At 42.6% G+C, this 19,496-nt stretch overlaps 1 protein-coding gene across 1 annotated transcript in view; it reads left to right on the forward strand.

Annotated features, from left to right (window-relative positions):
• The first annotated feature begins 976 nt into the window (after window positions 1-976).
• Window positions 977-19,496, forward strand: part of LOC139381820 (ras guanyl-releasing protein 3-like) — a 43,941-nt gene continuing 25,421 nt past the window's right edge. The window contains exon 1 of the mRNA XM_071125600.1: window positions 977-1,535. The gene's annotated coding sequence lies outside the window, so the exon portion shown is untranslated. The remainder of the gene's footprint in view (window positions 1,536-19,496) is intronic.

A 19,496-nucleotide genomic window follows, 5' to 3' on the forward strand; every position in this document is an offset into this window, starting at 1 on the left:
AGCATTGAATAACAGATTCAATACATGGAACAACAGAAGACCCCCCCCCCCAAAAAAAAAACATCTAAAGGAAGTTTGTTCTGAAGTGTCTGTCCTATGTTTGAGAGATATAAGAAAGATCAGGAAACATTAAAAAAAAGGGTTGGCACTAATCAGTGTCCATATTATACAGTACTATTCATTTTTTCAACTGGTACTGGGGGACCTTCAGACGAGTCTTGTGAGGCCTGTGGGCTTCCTAGAGCAAAATAACGACATGTACGTGTTCGTGAGGGTCTCACCTTTCCACAGAGGGGTCATATTAGTGTGTAGCTGTATCGACTTCAGACAAGTCCCAAGACGCTTGTGTTCGTGGGAGTCTCATCTTTCCATAGAGGGGCAACACATCCTGACTAACGAGGTAACTTCAATCAGTGCTCGCCACCCCTAATCAGGACGTATCGAATTGGAGAGAAAATCTACAGCCTATAACACCCTACAGGTCAGTGGCTATCACTAACAGCTCTCATCTGTATCTGGGTTAGGTTAGTTTGCTTTGAGAACCACTTGCAGTAGACAGGTCTTGTCTGGACTGTAAACCTGTTCTCCACCATAGCAAGGAAGGCAGCAGTATCTAATCTGATTTATACAGCTCCTATTTGAACAGAACAGACCCTCTTTCTCAAATCCAATCCACGTGGAAATATTACACACTTTGGCTGTGAAGGGACTACGTGATTGGCAGGCATGTGTGTGTGCTTGTTTGTGTGTGTGTGCATGCCTGCTTGCGTACGTGTTTGAAAAATATGCTTCAAATGTGTGCGCATGCCAAAATTCATGTATGGAGGAAGTATTTGATTGGCTGATACAACTCTACTCTTGCAGCCAGAACTGCTTCACATAGCTTCAAATGTCATGAGGTGGGGAGAGAGCCTGCACCAGACTCAGCCCCAAAGAGCGAGAGGAGTGATCTGAGAGAAAGTGTAAGAGCATTGATAGTGAGATAGAGAGGATAGATTGTGTGTGTGTGTGTGTGTGTGTGTGTGTGTGTGTGTGTGTGTGTGTGTGTGTGTGTGTGTGTGTGTGTGTGTGTGTGTGTGTGTGTGTGTGTGTGTGTGTGTGTGTGTGTGTGTGTGCGCGCGTGCGTGCGTGCGTGCGTGTGTGTGTGTTTCAGCCCTTGAGTGCCATGCATACAGGGACCTTTGAAATGTTTGGATCCTTTTTTTGTGTGTGAGAGAGGTGCTCAGAGTGTAGAGCACAGAGAAAAGGAGTGTGTTCAAGAGAATGTGTTCAAGAGAGTGTTCACTAGAGAAAGAGAGAGAGAGCGAGAGAGAGCAGGCACACAGACACAGAGGGCTGTGATCACATGCTTCTTTCTCTGCACAGCACGCTGTTTTTGTTTAGCCTCTCTGGTGCAGCTGAGAGCGAGAGTCGCTCACACTGTCAGAGAGCACTGCTGCCTAAGCTTGAGTGGAAAGTTTCCACAGCATGACCAGAGTCAGGACTCAACTTCTCCTGTCCCACTGAGAGTAAGCCATACCGAAGAAGAGACAGAGGTAAGAACAATATGCTACACAGCAAATCCAGCTCCAGCTGAGACTGGAGACTCTCACAGTGTCTGTCAGACTCAGCAACTGAACTATAACGCACATCAACAAAGGCTCTTTTCACCTGAATGTTGAAGTTGAGTAGAGATTTCAGGGAGACGGGTGAGAAAAGAACGCGGTGTGCTGTTGTTGGAGGATAAATATTTGATTGAGAGAAGTTGGTGGAACAGGTGTTTTTGGACAATGTGTTTCCTAAAGAAAATCGGGGAGAAATCCCACCCCGTTTGTTTGTTAATGAGCTCTGGAAATGAGTTGCTACCATTGCAGCAACTTATAACTCTGCCAAAAATATGACCGAGTGTCAGCGTCTGGGGCACATAGAGAGATGCACTACTTTAATTTAGCCTCAAGGCCGGTCTGATAAGCAGTGTTGCAAGTGAGGTGGTATTTGCTGTGAGCGTGTGTCCGTGTCAAAACTTCTGTAACAAAAAAAGTGGGTGTGCATGTTGATGTACACTGAACAAAAATATGTCAACTGTTCGTCTCATTTTTCATGAGCCGAAAAAAAAAGATCCCAGAAATGTTCCATATGCACAAAAAAGCAAATGTATCACAAATTGTGGGCACAAATGTGTTTATATCCTTGCTATATCCTTGTTAGTGAGCATTTCTCCTTTGCCAAGATAATCCATCCACCTGACAGGTGTGGCATGTCAAGAAGTATTTCTGTCTGCACTAGAGCCCTTTTGTGGGGAAAAAACTCATTCTGATTGGCTGGGCCTGGCTCCCCAGTGGGTGGACCTGGCTCCCCAGTGGGTGGGCCTATGCCTTTCCCCACCCATGGCTGCGCCCCTGCCCAATCGTGAAATCCATAGATTAGGGCCTCATTTATTTATTTAAATTGACAGATTTTCGTCTTTGAACTGTAACTCAGTAAAATCTTTGACATTGTTGCATGTTGCGTTCATATATATTTTTTATCAGTATACATACTGTATGTGTATGTGTGTGTGTCCAAGACATTAAATCTAGCTTTGCCCTGTGTCACCCATGGCGTGTTTGAAGCGTGGCGGATGACATCACAGAGGGGTGGCTCCCTGACGGCCTCATTGAGATTTGTAAAAGAACATGAATTAGTTAACATGTGGGGGTTGCGGGGGGATGCGGCAACTTACCTACAGTGAAGATGATCACACATCTAGCACACAAGCTCTCCTTGTGTAATCAACACAGAGGATGCTAAAACAGTATAGCAGTTTAATTAAGTTAGTGTTATAGTTGATGATATAATAGCTATATTGGGTAAAAGTAATACGAGGATCCTAATGCATAGTAATAGCGTTACCACTGTAGACTTTCTATGCGTCAGTGTCGGCAGTAGCAACAGTAGCTATAGATCCTGAGAGAACGGAGGACGCTATATTCTAGTCACATGCTTGTTTCATTATTCCTTTCTTTACCTAACTTTTCTGTCTCTCTCGCTAAGCTGTTAGATAGGCAACATAAAAGATCATTCCCCTTTTGAAAACGTAATGTCAAAGTACATCTGGAGCTTGTGACTAGACAGAGAGTGCCTCAGGCACTTGACAGTCCTCCCCACACCTATATTGCCTGCCAGGTCCCAGTCAGATACCAGCCTGAGATAGCCAGGTCCTCCTCTCTTCCTTCCCTCTTTCTCTCTCCTCTCTCCTCTCTGTCTCTCGATCCCTCTCTCCGTTCTCTCTTTCCTCTCCCTCGCTCTCTCTTCGATCGGCACCCCTATCTGCTCCACCTGCACCTGCCAGCTGATTAATTATGACCAGCAGACAACTGAGAGGGAGAGATAAATCACTAACATGGGAGAGTGCTCCCTTCCTCTGTCTTTTACTGTCTCTTCTCCACCTTTCTCTTTATCTCCCTCTCTTCCTCTCTCTCTCTCTCCTTCTCTCTCTCTCTGTCTCTCTCACACACACAGCGGCGTCATGCACCCATCAACACTGTCTCTCTCCTCCTCCACTGACGTAGCATATCTTTGCTCCGTGGTGCACATCAGAAGGAACCACTTACTGAGGAGAATGGGGGGGGTTAGAGGAGTAGTCTTTGCATGGTCCAGTCAGTGTGCCCCCTCTGCAAAATACCACAGACAGATCTTTTTTTTATTATGATGATAAAATGTGGACTTAAAAATTAAGTTTGGTACTTGATTTAACATAAAAAATTAAAAAAACAGGACAAATCTGAGGGGAAAGGTTCACAAATGTTCACACACCTCATTTCTCTCTCTCTCTCTCTCTCTCTCTCTCTCTCTCTCTCTCTCTCTCTCATTATTATCTCACTCACTCCTCTTTCTTTGCCTCTCCCTCCTTCTGTTTCCAGCAAGGCTACACAGATTGTTATTTGCAGAGCAGCCGTGGGCCGGGGCTTTTGTTTCCAGTAAACCCTGGGGCTATTTATAGTGTGTGTGTGTGTGTGTGTGTGTGTGTGTGTGTGTGTGTGTGTGTGTGTGTGTGTGTGTGTGTGTGTGTGTGTGTGTGTGTGTGTGTGTGTGTGTGTGTGTGTGCGTGCATGGTTTGGCAGCGCTCACTCGCTCCACACTTCCGGGGGTGTCTGTGTTTCATTGACTGTGCCGACAGAGAGTTTGACAGAGGGAGAGAAAAGGCCAGTTGGGAGCGGTGTAGGTAGCACATGGGGTGGCAGTTAGGGGAGTGGTCTGTTACTCTGGAAGGCTGGGATTAATGGGTTTTAAGGGTAGTGTGTGAGTGGTGCTATACTTCCTGGACAGTATTAAGAACATGCTAAGCAATAAGAATGTTTATACTTAGTAGACTGGTAGTTTGGAGTTGTGGCTTTGTACTCTGTCTATTAAAACTTGCCGATGTCTAGTTTGACTGGCCTCTGACCTATATATTTATAGTTTTCTGTGTAATTCTCCAGTCAGACAGTACTCTTCCACCCAAAAAATGATGTCATTGTTCTTCCCTGCTTGTCCATGAATACCCCTCGGAAAATGAATTGAGGCCCTCTAGGTTCTGGGCCCTCCTCGTTGAGAATCCCTTTTCTAGGGCGTCTGAGGAGTGTTCTTGTGCACTCGCCAGTTCTGCCACCATTTGATCGGAGGAGACAGAGAGAAATATCCTCACCACCACGAATGACATTGGTGATAAAGCAAAAAACACGTAGTCCCCCACCACAGACACCAGTGGACCATGTTTAAGTACATTTGTTTACAGATAGCTGGTCACCACAGCTCATGTGAAATAACCAGCTTTCCCACAATGCAACACATTCTACTGTATGTTGTCCACCTCATCTCTCTGGGACAATCCCACTGGATTCGTAAGAAAACACCCCATCGTTGGAAACACATGATTTTTTTGTTGATGACATTTTCTGTTTGTTGCCAAACGCTCTGAAATTGAGCGAGCTTGAAATATTGACGTATCTTGACAAGAGAACCTAGTCCAGAATGAAGACTTGTGTACATTAATCATAACATGCTACATAATAGATTAAGTGAACTGCATGACAAAACCTGGAGAGGATTCTTAGCAAACAGCCCACCATGCTAGCTCACGCACACACATACGTAGGCAGACAGGGATGTACACACACACACACACACACACACACACACACACACACACACACACACACACACACACACACACACACACACACACACACACACACACACACACACACACACACACCAATCTACTCATGGGGTTGTTACGTAATAAGAAGTTAGCATATCACTTAAAGAGACAATGTGCTGATCAAACAATAAACAAGCCGCCACTCAGCCACTGATTTGATAAATACACTCCCCTACGTATTTGTTTGGACAGTGAAGCTAAAACTTTTGATTTGGCTCTATACTCCAGCATTTTGGATTTGAAATCAAATGTTTCATATGAGGCGACAGTGTTTGAGGGTATTTTCCTACATATCTGTTTTATCGTTTAGAAATGACAAACTTGTTGGATGCATTTGCAGTTTGTTTTCGTTGTGTTTCAGATTATATTGCGCACATTGGAAATTAATGGTAAATAATGTATGTCATGTTGGAATCACTTTTACCCGAAATAAAAGTATAATATGTTTCTGAATACTTCTGCGTGAATTTGGATGCATTCTACCATGATTACGGATAATCTAGAATGAATCATGGATAATGAGGAGTGAGAAAGTAAGAGGCACAAGGATCATACCCCCTCAAATTATAACCCCCCCTGTTATGGTTGAGAGGTTAGAATGTCTTGCAAATGCATCCAGCAAGTTTGTGGAGTCGCAAGCTTGACGTAGTCATTGCGTGCTTGGAATATGGGACCAAATACTACACTTTTGACTACTTTAGTGCACATTTATACTGCCTATAGAAAGTCTACACTACCTTCAAATTAAAAATCACAGTGGGATTGAAATTGATTTTATTGTAATTTTTTGTAATTGATCTACACAAAATACTTCATAAGGTCAAATTAAAAAGAAAATTCTACACATTTTTACCAATTAATTCAAATGTAATAACTATATAAATATAGTCGTTGCATAAGCCTTAACAAATCGCATATTAAGTGATATGGACTCACTCTGTGTGAAATAGGGGCTTTGACATGATTTTTTTAATGACTACACCTTCCTCTGTTCCCCATACATGCAACATCTGTAAGGTCCCTCAGTCAAGTATTGAATTTCAATAAAGAACGGCAGTGATTGGTAGATGGATAACATTACCAAGGCATTGAATATCTCTTTAAGCATCGTCAACTGTATAATTATGCTGTGGATGATGTATTAAACAGCCCAAACACATCAAAGATGCAGTGGTCCTTCTGAACTGAGCTGCAGGAGAGGAAGGAAACTGCTCAGGGATGTCAAAATAAGTCCATTGGTGATTTTAAAACAGCTAGAGTTCAATGGCTGTGATGGGAGAGAACTGAGGATGGATCAACAACATTGTTGTGAATAAACAATAATGACCTAAATGACAGAGTGAAAAGAAGATAAAAAATATACAGAATATTCTAAAACATGCATATGTATGTACCAATGCAGTAAAGTAATAATATAAAAAAACATTGAAAGGAATACACTTTTGTCCTAAATGAAAAGCCTTATATTTGAGGAAAATTCAACACATCACTGAGTAATTGCCTCCTTAATTTCATGTGTGGTGGTGGCTGAATCATGGTATGGGAAATGCTTGACATTGGCGAAGACTGGGGAGTTTAAAAAAAATGAAACGGGATGGAGATATGCACAGGCAAAATCCGAGAGGAAAAGCTGCTTCAGTCTGCTTTACAGACACTGGTAAAGGAATGGACCTTCAGCAGGACAATAATCTACAACACAAGGCCAAATCTACACTGGAGTTACTTATCAAGTGAATGTTCCTGAGTGGCCAAGTTACAGTTTTGACTTAAATCGGCTTGAAAGTCTTTGGCAAGACTTGAAAATTGCTGTCTGGTCATGATCTCCAATTTTTAAAAGAATAGCGAGCAAATATTGCACAATACAGCTCTTATGAGACACATCCAAGATGACTCACAGTTGTAATCACTGCCAAAGGTGTTTCAAAAATGTCGGGGTGTATTTAATCAAGGTATATTAGTGTTTAATTTTTCAATAATCTTACACAAAAAATTACAATTTTCTTCCACTTTGACATAACAGAGTGTTAGGTGTACTGCAGACCATTGACAAAATTAAATACATTTTAATCCCACTTTATTATAAAATAAAATGTGAAATCCAAGAGGGGTGTAGCCTTTTATCTAGGCACTGTAAGTTAATTTGTCCAAACTTATGACACCGTCAAATGGGTGGACTAGATACATAAAGTGCTTTTATTTCTAAACGGTAATGTATAAAAATGCTGTCAAAATAAAGGTGACATTCTGTACTGTCGCCAAACATTTGAATGCGGGAGTATCGAATCAAATGTAAAGTTCTACTGATGAAATAAATACGTAGGGATTGTGGCTGGAGAATTTGAACTACTCTCAAATTCATAGATGGATGTAAAATTACAGTTTTAATTATGTTTTGAGGTGCTACAGTGTTTGTTTACAAATACATTGTTTCTTTTATTGGGTTCTGATGGGGTTAGACAATTGAACTAAGCATATGGCCATTCATACAGTTGAAGTCGGAGGTTTACATACACTTAGGTTGGAGTCATTAAAGCTCGTTATTCAAACACTCCACAAATGTCTTGTTAACAAACTACAGTTTTAGCAAGTTGGTTAGGACATCTACTTTGTGCATGACACGAGTCATTTTTCCAACAATTGTTTACAGACAGATTATTTCACTTATCATTCACTGTATCACAATTCCAGTGGGTCAGAAGTTTACATACACTAAGTTGACTGTGCATTTAATCCAGCTTGGAAAATTCCAGAAAAGTATTTCATGGCTTTAGAAGCTTCTGATAGGCTAATTGACATCATTTGAGTCAATTGGAGGTGTACCTGTGGATATATTTCAAGGCCTACCTTCAAACTCAGTGACCCTTTGCTTGACATCATGGGAAAATCAAAAGAAATCAGCCAAGACATCAGAAAAATAATTGTAGACCTCCACAAGTCTGGTTCATCCTTGGGAGAAATTTCCAAATGCCTGTAGGTACCAAGTTTATCTGTACAAACAATAGTATACAAGTATAAACACTATGGGACCACGCAGCCGTCATACCGCTCAGGCAGGAGACGCATTCTGTCTCCTAGAGATGAACGTACTATGGTGCGAAAAGTGCAAATCAATCCCAGAACAACAGCAAAGGACCTTGTGAAGATGCTGGATGAAACAGGTACAAAAGTATCTATATCCACAGTAAAACGAGTCCTATATCGACATAACCTGAAAGGCCACTCAGCAAGGAAGAAGCCACTGCTCCAAAACCGCCATAAAAAAAGCCAGACTTCGGTTTGCAACTGTACATGGGGACAAAGATCGTACTTTTTAGAGAAATGTCCTCTGGTCTGATGAAACAAAAATAGAGCTGTTTGGCCATACTGACCATGGTTATGTTTGGAGGAAAAAGGGTGAGACTTGCAAGCGGAAGAACACCATCCCAACCATGAAGCACTGGGGTGGCAGCATCATGTTGTGGGGGTGCTTTGCTGCAGGAGGGACTGGTGCACTTCACAAAATAGATGGCATCATGAGGTAGGAAAATTATGTGGATATATTGAAGCAACATCTCAAGACATCAGTCAGGAAGTTAAAGCTTGGTTGCAAATGGGTGTTCCAAATGGACAATGACCCCAAGCATACTTCCAAAGTTGTGGCAAAATGGCTTAAGGATAACAAAGTCAAGATATTGGTGTGGCCATCACAAAGCCCTGAACTGAATTCTATAGAAAATGTGTGGGCAGAACTGAAAAAGCGTGTGTGAACAAGGAGGCCTACAAACCTGACTCAGTTACACCAGCTCTGTCAGGAAGAATGGGCCAAAATTCACCCAACTTATTGTGGGAAGCTTGTGGAAGGCTACCCGAAACGTTTGACCCAAGTTAAACAATGTAAAGGCAATGCTACCAAATACTAATTGAGTGTATGTAAACTTCTGACCCACTGGGAATGTGATGAAAGAAATAAAAGCTGAAATAAATCATTTTCTCTACTATTATTCTGACATTTCACATTCTTAAAATAAAGTGGTGATCCTAACTGACCTAAAACAATGAATTTTTACTAGTATTAAATGTCAGGAATTGTGAAACTGAGTTTAAATGTATTTGGTTAAGGTGTATGCAAACTTCCGACTTCAACTGTATATTCTTCAGGAATCCATGAGTATATATGATGAATTTAAATGTCCAAAAATGGATGTAGCAAACATAGATTGCCCCTTTAAGCCCTGTTTATACCTGGTTATAACATGCTTTGTGTTTCCTGATCTTGTCCACATTCTGATTGTGCCCACATTTCACGAGGTTACACATGATGTTGAAATGTGTCTCTTATCCACCGTTGTTCCTGTAACAAGAAAGCGAAGATAATTGAACTAAATGACTATCATCATGAAGTGCTTTGAGATGCTATTTAAGGGCCATATCACCTCCACCTTACCCAACATCTTACACCCACCTCAATTTGCATACCGCCCCAACAGATCCACGAACGTCGCAATCTCCCTTGCACTGCACACTGCTCTATCCCACCTGGACAAGAGAAATAACTATGTAAGAATCCTGTTCATCGACTACAGCTCAGCCCTTAACACATAGTGCCCTCCAAGCTCATCACTAAGCTATGGGCCCTGGGTCTGAACCCCGCCCTGTGCAACTGGGTCCTGGACTTCCTGACGGGCTGCCCCCAGGTGGTGAAGGTAGGAAACAACATCTCCACTTCACTGAGCCTCAACACTGGGGCCACACAAGGGTGTGCTCTCAGCCTCCTCCTGTACTCCCTGTTCACCCATGACTGTGTGGCCATGCACGCCTCAAACTCAATCCTCAAGTTTGCAGACGACACAACAGTAGTAGGCTTGATTACCAACAACGATGAGGCGGCCTACAGGGAGGAGGTGAGGGCTCTCGGAGTGTGGTGTCAGGAAAACAACCTCTCACTCAATGTCAACAAACAAAGGAGATGATCGTGGACTTCAGGAAACAGCGGGAGCACCCCCCTATCCACATCAACGGGACAGCAGTGGAGAAGGTGGAAAGTTTTAAGTTCCTCGGCGTACACATCACTGACAAACTGAAATGGTCCACCCACACAGACAGTGTGGTGAAGAAGACGCGGCAGCGCCTCTTCAACCTCAGGAGGTTGAAGAAATGTGGCCTGTCACCTAAACTGTGGCTTTTACAGATGCACAGTTGAGAGCATCCTGTCGGGCTGTATCACCGCTTGGTACGGCAACTGCACCGCCCACAACCGCAGGGCTCTCCAGAGGGTGGTGCGGTCTGCACAACGCATTACCAGGGAAAAACTACCTGTCCTCAAGGACACCTATAGCACCCGATGTCACAGGAAGCCCAAAAAGATCATCAAGGACAACAACCACCCATCACTGCCTGTTCACCCTACTACCATCCAGAAGGTGAGGTCGGTATAGGTCCTGGGACCGAGAGACTGAAAAACAACTTCTATCTCAAGGCCATGAGACTGTTTAACAGCCATCACTAACATAGAGAGGCTGCTGCCTACATACAGACTTGAAATCATTGGCCACTTTAATAAATGAAACACTTTAATAATGTCCCTTTAATAATGTTTACATATCTTGCATTACTCATCTCATATGTACAGTATATACTGTTTTCTATACTATCTACTGTATCTGAGCCGCTCATCCATGTACTTATATATTCTTATTCCATTCCTTTACTTAGATGTGTGTGTATTAGGTATTTGTTGTGAAATTGTTCGATATTACTTGTTAGATATTGCTGCACTGTAAGAACTAGAAGGACAAGCATTTCGTTACACCCGCAATAACATCTGCTAAACACGTGTATGTGACCAATGACATCTGATTTGATTTGATTTTACAACAAGTCTAGACTGCATTGTTAGAATCTAGTAACATAAGCATTTTGCTGCACCATTATAACACCTGCTAAACTTTGATTTATCCATCCACTCTGTCTGCGTTTCCAGGTCCCTCCGTGTATACAACTTATTTGACAGATAGTCTTTGAAAATAATATGTATTTCTTTTAAGAAACATTTTGATGACATAAGTCAATGGTGCCCCCCTGTCAATCATTTTAGATGGCAATTATAATGATTATCTAGAGGGTGTAACTGTCCAGTATGGAATCCCGTCCCTAGTGTGTTTTAATGTGTACACATGGGCTTGTTACTGTGTTGTCATCAGTTGCTGTTGTTACCTCAGCCAGTAACCTCAGGCACCTCAGATACATGATTGGGTTGTGTAGAGGTGTTGGTATCAATAGTGTGGTGGTCAGGCAATGGTGATGGGGGTAGTTGTCAGAACAAGTGGGATTGTAGAGGTGTGTGTGTGTGTGTGTGTGTGTGTGTGTGTGTGTGTGTGTGTGTGTGTGTGTGTGTGTGTGTGTGTGTGTGTGTGTGTGTGTGTGTGTGTGTGTGTGTGTGTGTGTGTGTGTGTGTGTGTGTGTGTGTGTATTGAGGTTACTTTACCGGATTCATCCTATCCTCCTGATAATATCAAATAATATAAAACTGTTCCATATATATATAGTGCCCTCATTGTGCTATATGAGGACACCCTTTGTGTTGAAATTTGACATTTCCTTAGTACTCCAATGTTTACCCCAAATGCGCCCACATTCATATAGCAGTGTGTCTAGCTGTGGGATTGCCTATAGTGACAATTTAAGTGTTTTAAAGCTGTATAGAGAGGGGTCTCAAGGGTAAAGCTTCCTGGAAAACAGACAGATTACCTGCTGTCAATCTGTGACAAACAGAAGGACACATTACACACTTTCTTGGAATATGAACATGAGTGGCAAGAAATATATAGCCTTTGCACCCAGGGCCATTCGTATGGGATCAATTCAATTCAATTCAAGGGGCTTTATTGGCATGGGAAACATGTGTTAACATTGCCAAAGCAAGTGAGGTAGATAATATACAAAAGTGAAATAAACAATCAAAATGAACAGTAAACAGCGATCCATGTCAGTAGGATTAGGAAAGCCCTCGCAGCTCTGTGAAAAACACAACTATTTTGTTTACGAAACTGCCAAGGCCTTGAATCCACCAAGGAATATTTGATTTACAAACAAGCGCCCTGCCTTGGGTTGTGATACAAATAGTGACTTCGGGGTCCTTTAAACAAGCAACATCTAACTGTAGCTCTACAGGCTTTCTGCTTCCGCCCTTGGAGCCGGAGCATACACACGTACTTGTACATCCACATCCGACCAATCAATCAAATATTTACGAGGCGTATAGGAAATGAGTCAAACATGAAAATGCAAGATTATAAATAACACATGACCCTTTCCTTCACGATGGATGCTCCGTTTCGGCTCCTGCGCTTCTTTAATTCAGGAAGGAATTCTGTTCACCTCGAATTGACATTTCCAGAACAAGCTTCCTTCCCTCTCATTTCTCTATGGTTCACTTGTGTTGTGGATGGCATTATGAAGTAGTGATACTGAGTCGAGCTAGGCTTCTTTTCAACAGAGAAGTGTTTTCACTTACTGTACCTCCCGTCTGCCCACAATCACTTCCATTTTCATATGCGGTAGTACCTAATTGTACTAAGTACTGCTATAGTACTAAGGTGCCCATACCTAAGTAGTTTCCGTCATATTGCTTCCATCCGTCCGCTCCTATCAGCTCTGGACAAGGGGAGTGACTAAAGGGGGATAGAAGGGGTCAAGCTTTGGAGTGTCCTTGTGGAGAGTAGGGCTGGAGTTGCCTGCCTGATAACCCCGGAATGGACAATTAATCAATTTACTGATCCAGGTCCTCCTCAGGCTCAAGGCAGCAGACTCTTCACGCGAGGAGCCGTGTGCTGCACGCTTCTGTACACCACTGCCCTGATGTGGCTAACCATGATGTCTCTCTCTGGTTGGAGAAGACGTTTGATTTAGAGAGGTTGCGGAATGTTTTTTTTGGTTGAGGAGAAATTGTAGAAGGTACTTTTGTGGTCATTTTTATTGATGTCTTTTAGCACATCCCTGAGACAGCATGCTGCTCTGCCACAGCATTCCGCTCACATTTCATTCTGTTAATCAGAGCTAAAGGCTCTGAGATAAAGGCTCTTCGACATGCAGCATGTTTTCCAAGCACCCACAGGGTGGTCTTAAGGATTCAAAGATCAGCAGTGTCATGGGTATATATAGAAGACACATAAGGGATGTTTACCCCTGGGCAACAAACTCAACAGTCTTTCGGTGTCATGTAACTACGGCACGTAAGATACAGTAGTTCGTGCAATAATATTACCTACACGCTCCCTGCTGTATTTGTGGAAGCATAAATGCGAGGTCTTATTGGATATACCAAATGGAGGTGTTGCTAACATTCGTGTTGCCATTAAGTAAGTAAGTAGCCTTGAACGAGCCTTGGCTTGTGTGCGCTAGAACAGTGAATATCCTGTTTCTGTAGTATGAGGCAGCTTGATGTACAAGTACACCCCCTGGACAGGACACTAGTCTATTGCAGGGCCTTACCCCCAATCCAACTCCTTAGCGCTGAGAGCCAAGGAGAGACTCATCAGGTCCCATTTTTAGGGCCCTTTGTATGACTCCGCCTGGAATCAAACTCCCAACCTTTCAGGGAGGACAAGGCTACTGTGGTTAGTCTATCTAGAACCTAAAAGGGTTATTTGGCAGTCCCTATAGGAGAACCCTTTGAAGAAACCGCGTTGGTTCCAGGTGGAACCATTTTGACTGAACATGCTTATGGAGAAACATGCCGTTTCCAGTTGACAGATGATGCTTATGTTGGTTCTGTCTGTTCCTCTGCACTATGGGGTCAGAACAACATTTACAGCATAGACTAATTATGTAATTCAGGATGCTACTGTACAACTCTGTGTTCACAACTGTATTGACCAAATAGCTCACTGTATGCTTTGAGCACAAAATGTATGGTGAACCTGGAGTCAAAGCAGTAGCTGAGTTGGTTGTTAGTTTATCAGTGCTCCTCTCAGCTGATTGAAGTGTGACCCTCCAAGGCTGCTTGGCTTTTGGCTTTTGGCTGCACTCTGGCTCTGTGCGGAGCTACACAAAGGCAGACTGTGTGACAGACTGCACAGGGAGTTGGAGGTGAAATACCCAGAATAAGGGGTAGAAGTTTGTAGGATTTTAGACCAGTTGTTATGGCTCTTGTAATTGCTTCAAAGTCCATGAAGTGGAGATCATGTCGCAGATCATGATGGAAAACAGTGGTGCATGATCAACCTCTTATCTGTTAGGAGGGCTGCTGTTAGTGTCTTTATGCTTATTAATCAACTGTAATTGTTTGAGATTAACAAGCTTGGGCACATCTGTCATGATGTCCAGTTCGGCTCTAAGCATCTGCTGTTTTGTTTCAGTGCAGTGATAGGCTATTGGCTAGGTAATAACGTAACAGAGTCACATATTTCCACTGAGTTGAATGTTGATCAAATCTTCCTCACGCATTTGCTCTTCCCTTTGCATAGACTATTGACATAATATGTATTTATCAATATATGCATACTATTCAAATGCAATATATACTGTATGTTGTAGAACATTTACATTTCACATTTTAGTCATTTAGCAGACGCTCTCATCCAGAGCAACTTAATCACGGAACTAGTGTACATCAGTTTGTTACATTTCAAATGCACCTGGAACTGTGGTAGGCAGGAGGCTTGAGATGGGATTGAAGTAGGTAGCTTGACATGAATCGCCATGGCAGAGTTGATTAATGTTCGCACCAAGGCAATCCGAGACTAGGCCTTGATTTACGTATGTTTGTCGCCGAGCCTTAATTAAGAAAGGTCGCCTTCAGTCAAGGCCATGGACATCATCCATCTTAACATTAACGACGATGAATCGGAGTTGAAGGACACATAGTAGTCAGTACGGTAACACATCCATTCTATGTCCATATTTTAAGATCTTAAAAGCTCTGTCTGCAGCTAGAGAGAGCTCACTAATCATCCTACAGTCAAGGGACAAGGGCTTGATTTCATTTCCAGAAAAAGCATGTGGCACGCACGCACACACACACACACACACACGCACGCACGCACACACACACACACACACACACACACACACACACACACACACACACACACACACACACACACACACACACACACACACACACACACACACACACACACTCCTGACCACTCCTGACCCTAACCCCCACCAATAATTAGCCAATCAGCGTTGAGCTGAGCTCAACTGAGGGTTGTCCTGGTGCAGGAAAATGCTCACCAAGGCAGGCCATGTCTGGTCTCTTTGGAGGCCAGTTTGGATTTGGCTTCACACCAATCAAATCACATCCTAAGCAAAACGTCATTTTCATTTCTGGTCTTTTTGGAGGCCAGTTTGGATTTTGCTCCTCACCAATCAAATCACATCCTAAGCAAAACGTCATTTTCATTTCTGGTCTGATTGTGTTGATGTCCTGCTGTATCTAGCTTGTTAAATTAGCCCTTTCCTAAGCCATGGATGGAGATGGGATTTGGAATAAATCATTGGCTTGTACAAATAATTATGACGGCGATTCTGATCTAACCATAAATGAATATGTTGTGCCACTGGCCTGAGACGATGGAAGTGCAATATGAAGCCTAGCCCTTTCAGGCTCACGTTAATTAGCAATCTAACTTAGCTGGTTGATTGTTGCCCATATGAGGAAGTCAGGCTAGTAAGAATTTTATCTAGGTAGCCTATGACAACAAAAACTAAAAGTGCATTGTATGACAGAGCCATTGACCACTTTGCCAACATGAAAGAGAGGAGGATGGCATTGTCGTTCAACTAGTTTGCATGTAGGGTGAGTCAAAAAAGAATAATATTTGCAAGCAAGCACGCACGCACACACTCACGCACACACAGACAGAAATCAGTACCATAGACATCCACATGATATTTAGCAACATAAATAGTTGTTGGTATCTTTAACTTCTTGAGAATACTTGACACGCAGACGTCCCAAGTATGCCCCTGGAAATGCAAATGCGCTACGCTAAATGCTAAATGTACTCGTTACAACTCAATCTTTGATCAAAATTCACAAGCAGGGTATTGAATTAAAGCTACACTCGTTGTGAACCTAGCCAGCAAGTCAGATTTTTAAAATGCTTTTCGGCGAAAGCATCAGAAGCTATTATCTGATAGCATGCACCCCCCAAAATGCCAGCTCGACACGTAAACAACAGATTTTGCGATAGCCGGCGCTACCCAAAACGCAGAAATAAAATATAAAACATTCATTACCTTAGACAAGCTTCTTTCTTGGCACTCCTATATGCCCCATAAACAAATCAAATCAAATCAAATCAAATTTTATTTGTCACATACACATGGTTAGCAGATGTTAATGCGAGTGTAGCGAAATGCTTGTGCTTCTAGTTCCGACAATGCAGTAATAACAAGTAATCTAACTAACAATTCCAAAACTACTGTCTTGTACACAGTGTAAGGGGATAAAGAATATGTACATAAGGATATATGAATGAGTGATGGTACAGAGCAGCATAGGCAAGATACAGTAGATGGTATCGGGTACAGTATGTACAAATGAGATGAGTATGTAAACAAAGTGGCATAGTATAGTATAAAGTGGCTAGTGATACATGTATTACATAAGGATACCGTCGATGATATAGCGTACAGTATATACGTATGCGTATGAGATGAATAATGTAGGGTAAGTAACATTTATATAAGGTAGCATTGTTTAAAGTGGCTAGTGATATATTTACATCATTTCCCATCAATTCCCATTATTAAAGTGGCTGGAGTTGAGTCAGTGTCAGTGTGTTGGCAGCAGCCACTCAGTGTTAGTGGTGGCTGTTTAACAGTCTGATGGCCTTGAGATAGAAGCTGTTTTTCAGTCTCTCGGTCCCAGCTTTGATGCACCTGTACTGACCTCGCCTTCTGGATGATAGCGGGGTGAACAGGCAGTGGCTCGGGTGGTTGATGTCCTTGATGATCTTTATGGCCTTCCTGTGACATCGGGTGGTGTAGGTGTCCTGGAGGGCAGGTAGTTTGCCCCCGGTGATGCGTTGTGCAGACCTCACTACCCTCTGGAGAGCCTTACGGTTGAGGGCGGTGCAGTTGCCATACCAGGCGGTGATACAGCCCGCCAGGATGCTCTCGATTGTGCATCTGTAGAAGTTTGTGAGTGCTTTTGGTGACAAGCCGAATTTCTTCAGCCTCCTGAGGTTGAAGAGGCGCTGCTGCGCCTTCTTCACGATGCTGTCTGTGTGAGTGGACCAATTCAGTTTGTCTGTGATGTGTATGCCGAGGAACTTAAAACTTGCTACCCTCTCCACTACTGTTCCATCGATGTGGATAGGGGGGTGTTCCCTCTGCTGTTTCCTGAAGTCCACAATCATCTCCTTAGTTTTGTTGACGTTGAGTGTGAGGTTGTTTTCCTGACACCACACTCCGAGGGCCCTCACCTCCTCCCTGTAGGCCGTCTCATCGTTGTTGGTAATCAAGCCTACCACTGTTGTGTCGTCCGCAAACTTGATGATTGAGTTGGAGGCGTGCGTGGCCACGCAGTCGTGGGTGAACAGGGAGTACAGGAGAGGGCTCAGGACGCAACCTTGTGGGGCCCCAGTGTTGAGGATCAGCGGGGAGGAGATGTTGTTGCCTACCCTCACCACCTGGGGGCGGCCCGTCAGGAAGTCCAGTACCCAGTTGCACAGGGCGGGGTCGAGACCCAATAGTAGAAGACATCACTATTGGGTCTTTTTTTCGTTTAAATCGGTCCATATATACCCAAAATAGCTTTGTATGGAAGTTGTGTCATTCAGAAAAAATCATCGTTTTTAAACGCTGCGTAATTTTTTAAAATTAAAAAAGTCGACGATAAACTTTCACAAAACACTTCGAAATCCTTTTGTAATCCAACTTTAGGTATTAGTAAACGTTTATAATCTATCAAAATGATTACAGGGCGATGTCTCTTCAATAGGTCTTCACTTCAAAAACAATGCCATCTGATATCTCCCTCAACTGCATCCGGGTGAAGACTGGGAAAATGGAGGTCAGAAAGATGGATTTTCCAACAATTAATTCAATTGAAAATTAGGACAATGGCGCCATCGTGCGGAATTTGTATGAATTGCAGGCAGATTCCCATTAAATTCTGTTCTCTTTTAACAACTGGTGGAAGTGACTTATGGAAATTATTTTTTGCTTTCAGAGAGCAGTTTTTCTTGCGTTTTTCAATGAAACACACGATCTGTTATAGTCACAGCCGTGATTTAACCAGTTTTATAAACTTCAGAGTGTTTTCTATCCACACATACTAATCATATGCATATACTATATTCCTGGCATGAGTAGCAGGACGCTGAAAAGTTGCGCGATTTTTAACAGAATTTTCAAAAAAGGAGGGGGTAGAAGTAAGAGGTTTTAAGTTGGTTTTTCAGAGTATTAAACTATGCATATATATATATAACATAGTTGATTTGATGATGTTTAAATGTTTCAATTGAAATGGTTCTGGAGTAGCGGAGGCAGCACTCCTGTTCTCTTTGTGCTGACTTGCGGTAACTCTGTGGTTCAAAATCAGTAGTTGTTTCGTAAACTGTCGAAAACAACTTGCTTGACCATTTTGCAGGTCATATAACTGTTTGTTACATGCAATGTTTGCTTTGGGGACTTCACAGATGTTGCTCTCTGGTTTAGTAATGAATCAAACATGCGTGTGGTTGAATTTATTCCACCACTGTGTGACTGTTGTCTTTTTGTTGTCCCGGCCTTTTTGTATATCACGGTGGTGTATGAACCAATGGGTTATAGAACGAACAACGCAATTATCACAATATAGGTTGTAATATGTTTTTTTACTGGCTTGTCCTCCTCAGTGATCTTACCCACGTCACCACTACCGCAACCAATCCAAATCAGCCACGGTTTCCAAAACCACCAACCAAACCTTTCGATGACGCCACCTCTAATGTCATCACTACAGACAACTCGCTCTGCTATATCAACCTTTATTGTTGTGTTGTAAAATCTAATCTGGGAATCTTAAAACCCTAGAATAACATTCTAAAATGACCTTGTCTGTACTTTTCTTAACTTTATGTTGGCATCAGTGGCGATACGATATGAACTGACAATCACTGATATTCTTCAGACAGAGAGAAACCACAGTATCCAGATTACATAAACCCAGTCCCCAACCAGGCCATTGCAGTCTTGTCCGGCTCACTGGGCCTGAAGAGTATTATGCAATTTGTATGGAATCATGAGCTGTTTTGGTGGTATCACGCACTGAGCACATCAGAAAGTCATTAAACATTGATGGCTGTCATGGGAGTTCTCAGAAGACTGCCCAGCTCCTGCAGATGTGGAGGAGAGGAGCATG

This window comes from Oncorhynchus clarkii, chromosome 23 (genome assembly GCF_045791955.1).
Source record: "Oncorhynchus clarkii lewisi isolate Uvic-CL-2024 chromosome 23, UVic_Ocla_1.0, whole genome shotgun sequence".
In the NCBI taxonomy this organism is placed as follows: Eukaryota; Metazoa; Chordata; class Actinopteri; order Salmoniformes; family Salmonidae; genus Oncorhynchus; species Oncorhynchus clarkii.